At 48.8% G+C, this 14,563-nt stretch overlaps 1 pseudogene across 1 annotated transcript; it reads right to left on the reverse strand.

Moving 5' to 3' along the window:
- Positions 1-457: 457 nt before the first annotated feature.
- On the reverse strand, positions 458-1,389 carry LOC310920972 (olfactory receptor 14J1-like; annotated as a pseudogene). The gene has a single exon. The product of its transcript is annotated as an olfactory receptor 14J1-like (transcript).
- Positions 1,390-14,563: the final 13,174 nt, after the last annotated feature.

The following is a 14,563-nucleotide window of genomic DNA, read 5'->3' on the forward strand; positions in this document are numbered from 1 at the left end:
TGTCACAAAGAGGCTGTGTGACAGCTCAGAGTGGGTTGTGTGAGGTCACAGATTGGGCTATGACATCACAGAGTTTGTTGTGTGAGGTCATTGAGCAGCTGCAGCATCACACACGGGAGTGTGTGACATTGCAGAGCAGGATGTGACATTTTGCTGTGGCTATATGACATCATAGGGCTGTGAAGTCATAGATTGGGCTGTGACATTCCAGGGTGGCTGCATGACATCACTGAGTGAGTTGTGTGACATCATTGAATGGGTTGTGACATCACAGAGCTCGCTGTGACTTCATAGAAGGTGAGTCTGTGACATCAGAAAATGGGATGTGACATCACAAAGTAGTAACACGAGAAAAAGAAACAGGAACGGTCCCAATGAAAAAATATACAAATAGGAAAAAATGTCTGAGACTGTGAAGAGTTGTATTCTGAAGCCTCTGGAGCAGCAAAGAGGGAGTTTATTGCTTCTGAAAAGATCCAGGCATCATTTTCCTCAGGGCATCCTTGAGCTCCAGGTTCCTCAGGCTGTAGATGAGGGGGTTCAGGGCTGGAGGCATCACTGAGTACAGATCTGACAGGGCCAGATTGAGGGATGGGGAGGAGATGGAGGGGAGCTTCAGATGGGCAAATAGGGCAGTGCTCACAAACAGGGAGACCACAGCCAGGTGAGGGAGGCAGGTGGAAAAGGCTTTGTGCCGTCCCTGCTCAGAGGGGATCCTCAGCACGGCCCTGAAGATCTGCACATAGGAGAAAACAATGAACACAAAACAGCCAAAAAATAAACAAGCACTAACAGCAATGAGCCCAAGTTCCCTGAGGTTGGAGTGTGAGCAGGAGAGCTTGAGGATCTGGGGGATTTCACAGAAGAACTGTCCTAGGCCATTGCCATGGCACAGGGGCAGGGAAAATGTATTGGCTGTGTGCAGCAGTGAATAGAGAAAGGCACTGGCCCAGGTAGCTGCTGCCATGTGGGCACAAGCTCTGCTGCCCAGGAGGGTCCCGTAGTGCAGGGGTTTGCAGATGGACACGTAGCGGTCATAGCACATGATGGTCAGGAGGGAAAATTCTGCTGTGATGAAGAACATAAAGAAAAAGAGCTGTGCACCACATGCTGTGTAGGAGATGTTCCTGGTGTCCCAGAGGGAATTGTGCATGGCTTTGGGGACAGTGGTGCAGATGCAGCCCAGGTCACTGAGGGCCAGGTGGAGCAGGAAGAAGAACATGGGGCTGTGCAGGTGGTGGCCACAGGCTGCGGCGCTGATGACGAGGCCATTGGCCAGGAGGGCAGCCAGGGAGATGCCCAGGAAGAGGCAGAAGTGCAAGAGCTGCAGCTGCCTCGTGTCTGCCAATGCCAGCAGGAGGAAGTGGCTGATGAGCTGCTGTTGGACATTTGTGGTGTCTTGGCATGGGGATCTGTAAAAAGAGTATTCATGGAATAGTTCAGTTTGGAGAGGACTTTGAATATCCCAGCACAGCTTGGTGGCACTTTCCCCCCACTGCCTGCCCAGGGCTCTGCTGCCTGGAGCTGTCCCTGCCTGCAGCTGCTTCCCTGTGCCCAGGGCCGGGCCCTGCCAGTGCTGCCAGAGCCCAGCCCAGCCCTGGGGGCTCAGCTCTGCCCTGCAGAGCCCTCCCAGCTCAGGCACTGCCCAGGGGCAGCTCTGGCTCTGCAGGCTCTGATGGCAACCTCAGAGCAACCCTGAGGAGGCTGGAAAAGTGATTCTGGTGCTGCCTGCAAGGGGTCCTGTGCTGATTTCTGTCACTGCCAGGTTTAGGAAGGTCTGATAGAAAATTGTTTGGTTCTTTTTTCTGAACAGGAACGGAGTGATTGTCTATGTGCAGTTTCCCATCCAGGCAACACGGAGTAGTAGATTAATAAAGCAGGATTTCCCTTTTTATGAAGCCCCTGCCTCACGTTGCTTCCTGGATAATTTACTTGGAAATGTTCTGGAGTTAAACGTTGTGTTGGGAGCCATCCTCAACAATACAGCATCCTCACCACACAAAGAGAACACTTCCAAGCCTTACCAGCTATGTCTTCTTCCACCCAGATCTTGTCCCCCAGTGCTGGCAGCAGCTCCCAGGGCTGGCTGAGAGCTGTCCCTGGCAGGCAGCAGAGTCCCTGCCCCAGCACAGCGCCCTGGGCTGCAGGACCCTGCTCTGCACGACAGCCCTGGGCACCCCTGGCTGCTCTACACAGGAGAGAAGCAGAGAATGTACTCACAGAGTCTGTAGGCATTGGCATGTTCCAGCTTTAGGAGAGGACTGCAGGAGCTGCAGCTGCATTGTCCTGCAGCCAGAGGTTCCTGTGCCAAGGGCTGGGAGTGATTCTCCCCCAGGCACTTGTCAGCCCCTTCCCAGCCCTGAGTGATTGAAGCTCTCTGTGCCTGTGTGCTGTGCCCGGGGTGGCTGCAGGCAGCGCCCCAGCCCTGCTGGGCTGGGAGAAGAGCTGCTCATCAAGAGAAATGTGGTTTTAAGCTTTTCTTAGTTGCCAGGAGCTGCCTCTGTGCCAGGAGCCCAGCCCAGCTCAGCAGCAGAGACACAGCACAAGGACTTTAATGACCCTTTTGGGGCTTGGTGATGAGGCCCTGAACATCAGAGGGAGATGATGAAACCGCTCCAGAACTTCAAGTCAGAATCCAACTCCAAATTTTTTGGAACTTTTAATGGTCCCCACTGAGGGACAGGAGAGAGAAAGTGTCCCCAGGCCCCAGGCAGAGCAGAGAACTGCAGGCAGTGATGACAGGTTTTTCAAAGGACTTTGGGATTTGCTCTTGCCTTGGAATTTCTGAGAGGTTTGTGCAGTCCAATTGTCTGCTGTAATTAGTCCCTTGAGAGGCTTTGTCAGTAATGACATTCAGTGGGGCTCATTAATGCTTCAAGATACTTTAGTTATTTTAAGGTACTTGGAGTTTCCCTTTTAAAACTGACTCTGTGAGAGGTTTGTGCAATCATGGCCCCAATTATCTACTTTAACAAGTCCCTTGGGATTCTGAGTCAGTAACAACACTCAGTGGGGCTCATTAGCACTTCACAGTACTCAAAGTTTCTGAAGGAACTACTTTTTGACACTGAATCTGAGTCCTGTGTGTGATAATTGGCCTCCAATTATCTGCTTTAATGAGTCCCTTGGGAGCTTTGCATTGACACTCAGTGGGGCTCATTAATGCTTTGAGATACTCAAGGTGTTTAAGGTACTTTGGATGTTCCTTCCCACACTGAGTCTCTGAGAGGTTTTTGTGCAATCCTGGCTTCCAATTCTCTCCTCCAAGGACTCCATAAGCAGCCTGTGTTGGGATGGACATCAGTGGGACTCATGAATGCTTCCAGACATTTTGGGTCCTTCTTCTGACTTTGACTCCTGGAAAGGTTTGTGCAATCTCCTCTCAGGCCCTGAGGTTCCAGGGCTCAGCACCAAATGCACCACGTGGCTCATGAGGATCAGGCAAGTGCTGACAAACCATGGCTGTGCCTTGATTTCCCTCTGGTCTGGTGCAGTTCATTAGGAAGGTTTCCTACTGCAGTTATGGAGAAAAGTTTCCAAGGGCTTCTAAGAAATACACATTTCTATTTGAAAGGATGTATTGTATTCCTGTTCTCTTTAGAGAAGAAGTGATTGCAGCATTCAGTGACTGATATTGATCCAGGGACTCTCACAAGGAGGTCTGGCCTGCTCAGAGAAGCTGTGCCTTGAGGTCTGACGCAATGTGGACAACCTTGCTCCACATTCCCCAACCCCATCCTGTCTCACATCACTCACCTGGGACCTGCTTTGCTTGCAGAATGGGCTGTGCTCAGAGGGGTTTCTTCCTCTATGTAGCAATCTAAAGCTGCTAAATTTCAGACAATCTCCTCAAGTGTGTGCCAAGGCCAAGGTGTCACCAAGGAGGTTCCCCTTCCCCAAGGCAGAACCATGCAAGGAATGATTTAGACACACAGGAAGTTCTGCAATAAACACAAATCCAGAGTTGGCTGAAGGCAGAATTAGACCAACTGCTGAAGGACAGACAAGCTTTGAACTCCTTGCAGCTCCAAGCTGCAGGTGGGTTGTTGGGAGGTGTGTGAGTGAGCCCAGAGTGAGGGAAGGGAAATGCAGAGAGGCCTGGAAGTGCTTGTGTGCAGACAGGCAGTGGGGAAGGGCAGTGCAGGGCTGGCCTGGGCCAGGAGTGAGGGTGGATCATCATGCCCAGCTGGCCTGGGCCATGGCAAGGGGCTGTGGCCACGGGCACTGCCCTGAGCCCACTGCCTGGGCCCCTTGCTCAGGGCTGGTGTCAGTGCCCAGAGGCAGAGGGGATCCCTTGCTGGGGGCTGTGCCATGGCCACCTGCCCTGTGCCGCGCTGGCTGCTCAGGCGCCGCGGGACCAGCAGCAAACGCCACTGCCAGGGACAAAGGCAGCTCAGGCAGACAGAAAGGGTCAGGGCTGGCCACTGTTTCCATGGCAGCCCTCCCTGGGACACCACACCTGGGTCACCTGGCCTGGCCATTGCCATGGAAACCCCTTGGGGGACCGATGCCACAGAGGCTGGCACTGGGACACTGCTGAGGCCGGGTGCTGAGCACAGGCTGATCACACAGAGATAGGTTTTGGGGGATTATAGAAACATTCCCCACATATTTTGTGGAATTTTTTTGGAATATTTCAGGGACATTTTAGGCAACCTCCCCCGCAGATTTTTGGGAATTTTTTCAGAAAATTCCTGGGGAATTTTCTCTCACCTATCTCCAAATTACCACAAAATAGCCACAAAATTACACAAAAATTACCACAAAATATCATCAAAATGTGTACTCTCAAAAAGCCAAAACTACCCAAATTTTACCACAAAACATCCCCCAAAACTACCACAAAATCACACGAGAATTAGCCCAAAATATCACCAAAACAGCCCCAAAATTACCCCAAAATATCCAAAAAACTACACCAAGATTAACCCCAAATTACTCCAAAACATCCTCATAATTACCCCAAATTATCCTCAAAATCTCAGAAAAATTACCTCAGAAATAGGCCAAAATTAGCTAGAAATAGTCCCAGAATATTGCCAAAATTACCCCAAAACATTCCTTAAATTTACTCCAAAATATCTCCAAAATAACCTGAAAATATCCCCTAAGTTACCCAGGGGAGTCAGGGAGGGTGGAGAAAGGGAGGGGGAGGGGCAGAAATGGGCCTGGGTGGTGTCCCCGGGGCATTTTGGGGCGTTCTAAAGGTTACCAAATGGGTCTTGGGGTGTCCCAGGTGGGTCCTGGAGCACCTTCAAGTGGGTCTGAGGGTCTCTGGGGGTCCCCAAATGGGTCTGGGGCTCCCAGGTGTGTCCCAGGTGTCCCCACATGGGTCTGGGACAGGGTCCCAAAGGGTTCCAGAGAGTTTTTGGGAGTCCCCAAATGGGTCTGGGGTCTCAGAGGAGTCCGAAATGGGTCTTGGGGTGTCCCAAGGGGTCTCTGAGGAGTTTGGGGGGTCCCAAAGTGCTCCCCAAATGGGTGTGGAGGAGTCCCAGGCGCCCCCAATGGGTCTGGGGTGTCAGGGGGGTCCAAAATGGGTCTGGGGGGATACCAGGAGAAACCTGGGGGTGCCCACGTGTCCCCATAAAGGTCGGGGGCCCCCAGGATGTTCCCTAAATGAGTCTGGGGGTGTCCCAAGGGGGGCCTAAAGGAGTTTGGGTGGGTCCCAAGAGGGTTTTGGGGGTGTCCCAGGGGGGTCCTGGGGCTCCCCAAATGGGTCCGGGGGTTCCCAAGTGTCCCCAAAAGAGTCTGGGGTCTCCCAAAGAAATTTCAGGGGCTCCCAGGTGTGTCCCAGGTGTCCCCAAAAGGCTCTGGGGTCTCCCCCCCCTTCACCTTGGGTCACCTGGGCAGGGCTTGGGCAGGATCTTTCAATCACTTGCTACACTTGGGACTTGGCCCCTGCTTGACAAAAAGGCTGATGGAGCTCACAGGCTCCTTCCGGAGAGCAGCTGGCCCTGCAGGATTCCTCTGTGCAGGAGAGTTCCTGCAATCACAGACTTGCTTTTGATAAATATCATGGCCTGAGCATGGAGTTGGCTTTTTCCCTGCAGTGAATTTAATATTCTGGGTTCGTTTTCCAAAACTCTCTGTCACAGATGGCTCACTGCAATGATTTCTCTGCTCCCAAGACATGCAAATTACTTTCTTCTGACATTCTTTATCCTTTTCCCTCTGTTCTTTATACAAGGCTTTGCTTTTCACTGTTGAGGTGCAGGCTATCCCAAAATATGCCAGGACTTTGGAGGAGTGGTTTTATGGAGATGATGGCTCTGGGCTGGGAGCCACACTTCCCAGCTCTGGCCCCAACTTTAGTACCTGCTCTACAGAAATCAACGTTTTCCCAAACAGACACCTTGGGTTTGGAGTTCCCCAACTTGAGGCCATCGAATGCTGCTCTTCAGAGCCTGCACATCTTCCCCCTAAAATCAGATGGAGATAAATGGGTCAAATCTTTCCATGAATCTCTTTCAACACATCACCTCAGAATAGAAAATCCTATTTCCCCAATAGAATCTATTTCCAAGTAATACCTCTTTCCCACAATGAAAATAATCTGATGATCTATAAAAAGGGTTTTTTTGTCCAAAGCATTGCCCTTTAAATTTTGTCAGCACTTCCACTGATAAGAAAAAAATAAGATAAGAGGTAAGAAAAAGTTCAAAGGAATGATTCTAAATTTTCTGAGTCATCATGGAGTCAAAGGAACTGGTACCAGATTTGGGGTGAATGAATGGCCCACTAAACTTTCAAATAATTTTTTGTTATAAAAGAGACTCATTTTAAAATACAATTATTTAAAAAAAAATTAAAGGAAGGAATGACTGACAAAATTAAGATCTCTATAACTATCAATGACTGTTTTCTGAGCTTTCCATTTGATTTATCCTTGAAATTTATTTTTCCAAAGGATCAGCACAGAGACTCCCAGTAGCAGTAACCTCCTGTGACACACAAAATTATGTTGCAGTCAGGAATTCTTTCAAGGGCTGCAGCCCAAGCACGTACCTGGTTTCAAAGGAAACAGTGCAATTCAACTACCTACAGGTACTAAACAGAGCTGTGGAGTTTTAATTGTGGGACACCGTGATGGCAGGAATGAGACTTTTCTTACATGAAAGGAGATGGAAAAGAATACTGTTTAAAAAATGCTGATGAGGACTTTGAGAGATCCAGCTGTTAGTGACTGTGGTATTTGACACCTTGATCAGAGCTATACCCCTTTCAGATAATCTGGAAAATCTTTGAGGCTGATTATGGACTGTGATATAGTCATCTGAAATACACAGTTCAGATGTTTAACACTGATAAAATCTTGATAAAAGTCATGTAATGAAAACAGTATTGAAGAAGAAAACTGAAAAATCATCAGAGACAAGCATATGCCCCTGCAGAAGACTGACAAAGTTCTCAAAGGTAAAAAACTTTACTGACATGGGAAGAAATAAAAGCCAACTTAATTCAATTTTACACTCTTGAATGGTTCAAATTCAAAATTCAGAGTATAGGTTGGAAAATCAACCAAGAAAGTCTGCTCTGGTAAAACTCCTGGAGTTCAACAAGCACCTAGAGACTTTCAGCAATCCATCCACAGGTTTTGAAAACCAGTCCACAGGGACTGAGAAATCCAGAGACAAGTCTGTTCCAGTGGCTTTGCAGCCTTTGCTGGGAAATCCATGGCCAGCCCCAAGGCCCTGCAAGACCCAGTTATCAACCACCTAAAATTCACACCCTCAACTTGCAGCTGCTCATTTCCCCAGAAACTGAGTTCTGCGGGGTTAGCCTGTCCTGAAGGGGCCGACCCGCCGTACCGACAGTCCCAGGGTTGCCGGCGATTAGCAGCCCCTCGCCACCTGCAACCAGGGTTCTTGCTGCAGAATAGCCCGCACCAGAGCAAGGGAGAAGGAGGAATGAGAGGGGACTCTCGGGGAGGTGAACCAGAGGAACTTTATTCTCTGGCTCGGGTCCCAGGAGAGACCACGAGCAGGGTTAGCAGCAACTTTTAAACATCAGGGGGGTGGGTGAATATACAACCAATGGGTGAACAGGGAGGAGTGTCTTTCCAAACAACAACCAATGGTAAATGACGGGGTGATGAATACATTATAACGGAACCAACCAGAACTACAGAATCAGAGAACTCTCTAGCAAAAGGGGTAGGGAACAAACTGATGGACAGATCTAAAATTATATAATTCGAATGATTGACAACTGAACCTTAACAAGTAAACAACTATTATGGGATGTCTGTTACTAGGGTAACAGGGTTTTGGCGGGAAGCGGTGAGGGGAGAGGAAGCCATTTTGGGAAAAGGAAACAAGCATAAATTTAACAATTAAACACTGAACTTAAGTCGAACTGAACTTGGTGAAGCACCACCACAGAGTTCATTTCTCTTCAGTGCATGCACAGATAGTCATGGCAATGAAGCATTAAAGAGAAGAATATCTCCCAAGGACAATCAGGCAAGTCAAAGCCACTGCAGAACTCCAAAGTGAGGAAGTGCAGGCTGGTGCCCTGAGCCAGGCTGGCTGCTCGTTAGGGTTTAGGTTTGCTACTTTTTTACTTTTAAGAATTTTTTCCCCGTAAGTTACCAAGGAGACTGTGTTGGATACTTAAAGAGTACTTGACCAAAAACAAAGAGATGGCCAAAAACTCGGTTGGGGAGGTTTTATCTTATCTGTTGTAACTCCAGAAGGGAGGAGGTAACTGCCTTTTCTGATAACAAGTCAGCTGTTAAAAACCGGGTGGGGTATTATCTCTTATCTCTGCTCAGTCTTTCACTACCCCCATGGGAATATCTTCTGTTAATGCACCATTAAAGCTCAGCAATGGCATGACACGTTTCATCACCCTATTCTGAGATGCTCTACCACAGAGCAGAAGGCAAATAATTTTTACAGAGATAAAAAAGAGCCACAGGTGTCATCAGGCACTCCAGTGTTCCCATGGGACTCCCAAAGGAAGTCTGGACCACTTCAGGACCCCTGGCTCCACATGACCATCTCTGCTTCCAACAGGACACCTCTGCCACCCCAGGAGGGCTGACTTTGGACTGTTCCCAACGCCCTGACTAACAGAGTGTCACGTGGTATTTCTGACTTGCTCAAGTTTTAGGTTGTTTTGTTTTTTTGTTTGTTTGTTTGTTTTCTGAGATTCCTTGTTTGTTTGTTGGCTTATTTTTTCATACTACAACATTTGCATTTTTAATATCCCTAGTAAAGAACTACTATACTATCCCCAAAATCTTTGTCTAACAGCCCTTTAATTGCAAATTTACAATAATTTGAAAAAGGGGAGAGGGGGCTTACATTCCAAGGGAGACTCCAATCTTCCCTGGCAGATCCCTGTCTATTCAAACCAAAACAGAGCCCAAGTTCCCTGAAGTAGGAGTTGGAGATAATTGGAGGTTCGGTTTAATCCTTTCTTATTTACTGATTTTTTCTCCATAAGTTGCTGGGAGACTAAGTACTGATTGATTCTGGGTGCTTGACCAAAATATAGAGGTGGCCAAAAGTCAGGAGGGGGAGATAACGTGAGTTTTTGGGCAGGAAAAAGGACAGGGCTTGGGGGCAGCTTCTCTCTCTTGCTCTCAGTGTCGGGGAGAGGACAGCCAGGCTGCTGCTTGCTGTGGGAGGAGTTTGCTGCCACCACCAAAGTGCAGTCCTGTGAAATCTGCCAACAGCTGCTCATGTGCCCAGGAATTCTGAGCTCGTCTCCCCCTGCCCTGCTGGGCCAGCCCCATCCCGCTGCCGCCGTTTCTTCGGCGCTGCCTTGAGGCTTTTTGCTGCTCTGTGACCCCACACTGCCCTGCCCTGCTGGGACATCCCTGCCATTCCAGCTGCCACTGCACAGCTTCTGATCCCATCCACCAGCCCGGGATTTTTTCCACTCTTCCAGCTTGGTGCTCTCAGGGTCCCAAGAGATTGGACTGCCCTGGGCTGTGTGAAACAACGCCTCCCAAGGTTCCTGGTTGTGTTTGCTATTAATGCTGCAGTTGTTGTTGTTTGTTTGCCTTGTTATATATACTAGTAAAGAACTGTGCTTCTTAACCTCATCCCCCTGCCTGAAAGCCCCTTTCCTTTTCTAAATTATAAGAATTTGGAGGGAAGGCGTTTGAATTCTCCATTTCTAGGGAGGCCCTGCCCCTCCCCAGCAGATCCCTGTCTTTCAAACAAAGACAGCCTTTCATGTGTCCTCAGTACTCCTAGCATGCATCCTTGTAATTCCTTCAATCTGCTCATTTAGCACATGTCCTGGGTTGACAGTGCTCTCTATCCCATAATCCCATATCGTGGACTCCCTTGTTATGTCTAAGAGGTGTTCCGTCCCCTTTAGGGGGGGCGGGCACTGGCCTGCTGGCTTGCTCCGCTGCTGCTTTGGCTTTGGCTTTGGCTTCCTGCTTCTAGGCGCTTGCTGTCTCGCAATTTTCTGCTAGTTTCTTGCCCTTTCGTTCTTTTGTTTTTTTCTTCCTTTCTTTCTGCTGCCTCTGTGCTCTGTTTGTTTTTTTTCCCTTTTCCTCTTCTCCCTTCCCCCCCCCCCCCCTTTTTAAGATTTAGGACCGGCACCCGGAGCTGATCTGGCTGGAGGAGTCCGTAGAGGATCGCCGGGGCTCGTAAAAGAAGCTGTGCGCCCTCCCCCTCACAGTAACCTGAGCTTTTTCTGTTCTTTTTTTTTTCCCTTGAGTCGGGGGGTGTTTATTCATTTGTTAATAAACCGGTTTTTTCCACTTTGTGTTCAAGAGATTCCTTCCCAAACCCAGGGTTGGGGGAGGGGTGGTAGAGGTTTTGTTATTAGGGGATTCCTTGAAGGTTTTCCCCTAATTCAACCCAAACCAGAACATATTTTGGTGCGTTGGCCCGGGAAACCCGAGTCAAAGAAAGTGGAAAAAACCTTAATAATAATACTGGTGATTCTAATTGTTTGGTGGGTGTATCAGGATGCTTTTTTCTGGACTCGTAATGGCAGTCGGGGTGAAAGCCTGTCAATATTTCTGGTCTCTAGGGTTTTTTGAGGTTTTATTACCTCTGTGGTGTCTAGGGTTATTTCCTTACCCGGAGATAGCTTTAGCATTTCTTCTTATACGTAACTTATGTTGCCGTGGGGCACTAACCAGAATATTGACCGGGCTCGGATTGTTTGTGATTGTTTACAAGAAGGTTGTAAATATGTTTGATGATTCGTTGTTATGGTTGGGCACTCAGTTTGTTAGGGGAGAAGCAGGGGAAGAGGTTTTTCAGCCTCTGCTTTCCCTCTTCTCCTTTGAATTGTTTATATCTTTATTAGGAAATGTTCAGTTTCCCCTGAGTGTCAAAGAGACCATCTTTCTGACATTTAATTTAATAAGCATTCTCTATATTGTTAGCAGTTTATATAAATTGAAAGCTGAGATTTCCAAAGGGGCTAATGAGACTTCTGAGTTACCAGCAAACCCAAGTAGGAGAAATCTTGAGTGGAGTGGGAAATGGGAAGATATGGGCCAAATTTTAAAGGAATTTTCCGACCCTATAGCCTGGGACTTTCCATCTGAACAAATTCAGAACCCAGCCGAGATGGCTAAGTATTTGAAAGAGAGGTGCCAGGGTAATACCAAGGAGAAAAGGATTATTACAGTGAGCTGGGCCCTGGCATATGTTTATCGCACTCTCTTAGATACTGAAGGGCAGCAGACAGAAAACAGGGAACAGGGAGATAAGCTAGTTACTATCCCAATTACTCAGGCTGCAGCTAGTATCCCAGGCTCCAGGCCAGTAGTCGAATCAGACAGCAGGGCTCAACCGAGGGCTGTTGCTGCTAATAGAAGAGGCGGAAAGTGTACAACTAAGACCGATCGCAAGGTGGAGGATGATGATGATAATCCAGGAGAAGGACCTTCACCAAAATCAGAAACTACATCGAGGGGTGTAGATTCTGGAGCCAATATTGATTCATTTTCCCTAAAGGACCTTCGAGGCCTGAGAAAAGATTACAGACGACAACCTGATGAATCTATAATAAGTTGGTTAGTCCGCCTTTGGGATGCTGCAGGGGAGGCTACAGTTCTGGATGGCACTGAAGCGAGGCATTTGGGATCTCTGTCGCTAGACCCTGTTATTGATCAGGGCATGATGAGGGAGGCTAGCCCTCACAGCCTCTGGGAACGGATTCTGGACGGTGTAGCACAAAGATACCTGTGTGCAGATGACCTTTATTTGCAGCAGACACAGTGGAGGACCATAGAACAGGGGATCCAACGTCTGAGAGAGATGGCAGTAGCAGAGCTTATTTTTTCAGATGACGTAACAACTAGGAATCCAGACCTGGTAGCATGTACCCCTGTAATGTGGAGGAAACTTGTGCGACTTGGGCCATCTGAATACGCCTCTGCCCTAACAATAATGAAGCGAGAGGAGACAGATGAGACTGTGCTCGATATGGCGAAAAAGCTTCGAGCATATGCTGATGCTGTACATGGCCCAACTCATGCTAGAATTGCAGCTGTGGAAACACGACTGCAGAAATTAGAGGACAAAATAGAGGAGAATCATAGGAAACTCAGGGAAGAGATTAAGGAGGACTTCCTCCAAATCTCGGCTGTGCAAATTGGAGGCCCTGGTATCCAACGCAGGCGCTCCTTTGATGGAGAGAGAAGGTACACCCCACGAGCTGAGTTGTGGTTCTTCTTGCGTGAATCTGGAGAGAACATGAGGAGATGGGATGGAAAGCCCACTGCTGCTCTGGCACAACGGGTACGTAATTTGAAGGAAGGTAGGATTCAAAGAGGAAGTCTCAATAAACAGAGAGCAGCTCCAGTTATTCGCAGCCAGGATGTCAAGTATGATGTCGATGATGACATGTCCGATCCCCTTGAAGGAACCTCTAAGACATATACCCCAGGGAAGAAGGATAACCATGCTTAGAGGGGCCCTGCCTCTAGCCAGGTAGAGGTTAGGGAAAATCGTGTGTTTTGGACTGTGTGGGTTCGTTGGCCTGGCACATTGAAGCCACAAGACTATAAGGCTTTGGTTGACACTGGCTCGCAGTGTACCTTGATCCCCTCGAGATGTGTAGGGGCAGAATCGATTTCTATTGCTGGTGTGACTGGGGGATCACAGGACTATACATTGGTGGAGGCAGATGTGAGCCTGACTAAGAATGAGTGGAAGAAACACCCTATTGCGACCGGCCCAGAGGCCCCATGCATCTTGGGCATAGATTACCTCCGGAGTGGGTATTTTAAAGACCCGAAAGGGTTCAGGTGGGCCTTCGGAGTAGCGACTGTGATGGCAGAAAGCATTCGACAGTTGAACACCTTGCCTGGACTGTCCGAGAACCCGATCACCGTAGGACTTATGAAGGGAGAAGAACAAGTAGTACCAATTGCCACTTCAATAGTGCATCGGCGGCAATATAGAACCACTCGAGATGCTGTGATCCCCATCCATAAGATGATTCGAGAGCTGGAAAGCCAAGGGGTGGTCAGCAAAACCCACTCACCTTTTAATAGCCCCATCTGGCCGGTGCGGAAATCTGATGGAGAATGGAGATTGACTGTGGATTATCGTGCCTTGAATGAAGTGACCCCACCTCTGAGTGCAGCTGTACCAGACATGCTGGAACTGCAGTACGAGCTGGAGTCCAAGGCAGCGAAGTGGTACGCCACTATCGATATTGCAAACGCATTCTTCTCTATTCCTCTGGCAGCCGAATGCCGGCCTCAGTTCGCCTTCACATGGAGGGGAGTGCAGTACACCTGGAACAGACTGCCCCAGGGGTGGAAACACAGCCCCACCATCTGCCATGGGCTGATCCAGGCCACACTAGAAAAGGATAAGGCTCCAGAACATCTACAATATATTGATGATATCATTGTGTGGGGAGACACAGCAACAGAGGTGTTCGAAAAGGGAGAGAAAATCATCCAAATTCTCCTGGAAGCCGGCTTTGCTGTTAAGAAAAGTAAAGTTAAGGGACCTGCTCGAGAGATCCAGTTCCTAGGAGTGAAGTGGCAAGATGGACGGCGTCAGATTCCTACGGACGTTATTAACAAAATTACAGCTATGTCCCCTCCAACGGATAAGAAGGAAACACAAGCTTTCTTAGGTGCCATAGGTTTCTGGAGGATGCACATTCCGGAATACAGTCAGATTGTGAGGCCCCTTCATCTGGTTACCCGCAAGAAGAACGATTTCTATTGGGGTCCTGAGCAGCAGCAAGCTTTCACCCAGATCAAGCAGGAGATTGCTCATGCTGTAGCCCTCGGCCCAGTCAGAACGGGACCAGATGTGAAGAATGTGCTCTACTCTGCAGCTGGGAGTCATGGTCTGTCCTGGAGCCTTTGGCAAAAGGTACCTGGTGAGACCCGAGGCCGACCACTGGAATTTTGGAGTCGGAGCTACAGGGGGTCTGAAGATAACTACACCCCAACGGAAAAGGAAATCTTGGCCGCCTATGAGGGAATCCAAGCTGCTTCAGAGGTGATCGGTACAGAAGCACCACTGCTCCTGGCACCCCGACTACCAGTGCTAGGGTGGATGTTTAGAGGAAAGGTTCCCTCCACCCACCATGCCACCAGTGCTACCTGGAG

Source organism: Zosterops lateralis (genome assembly GCF_965231275.1).
Source record: "Zosterops lateralis genome assembly, chromosome: 32".
NCBI lineage: Eukaryota > Metazoa > Chordata > Aves > Passeriformes > Zosteropidae > Zosterops > Zosterops lateralis.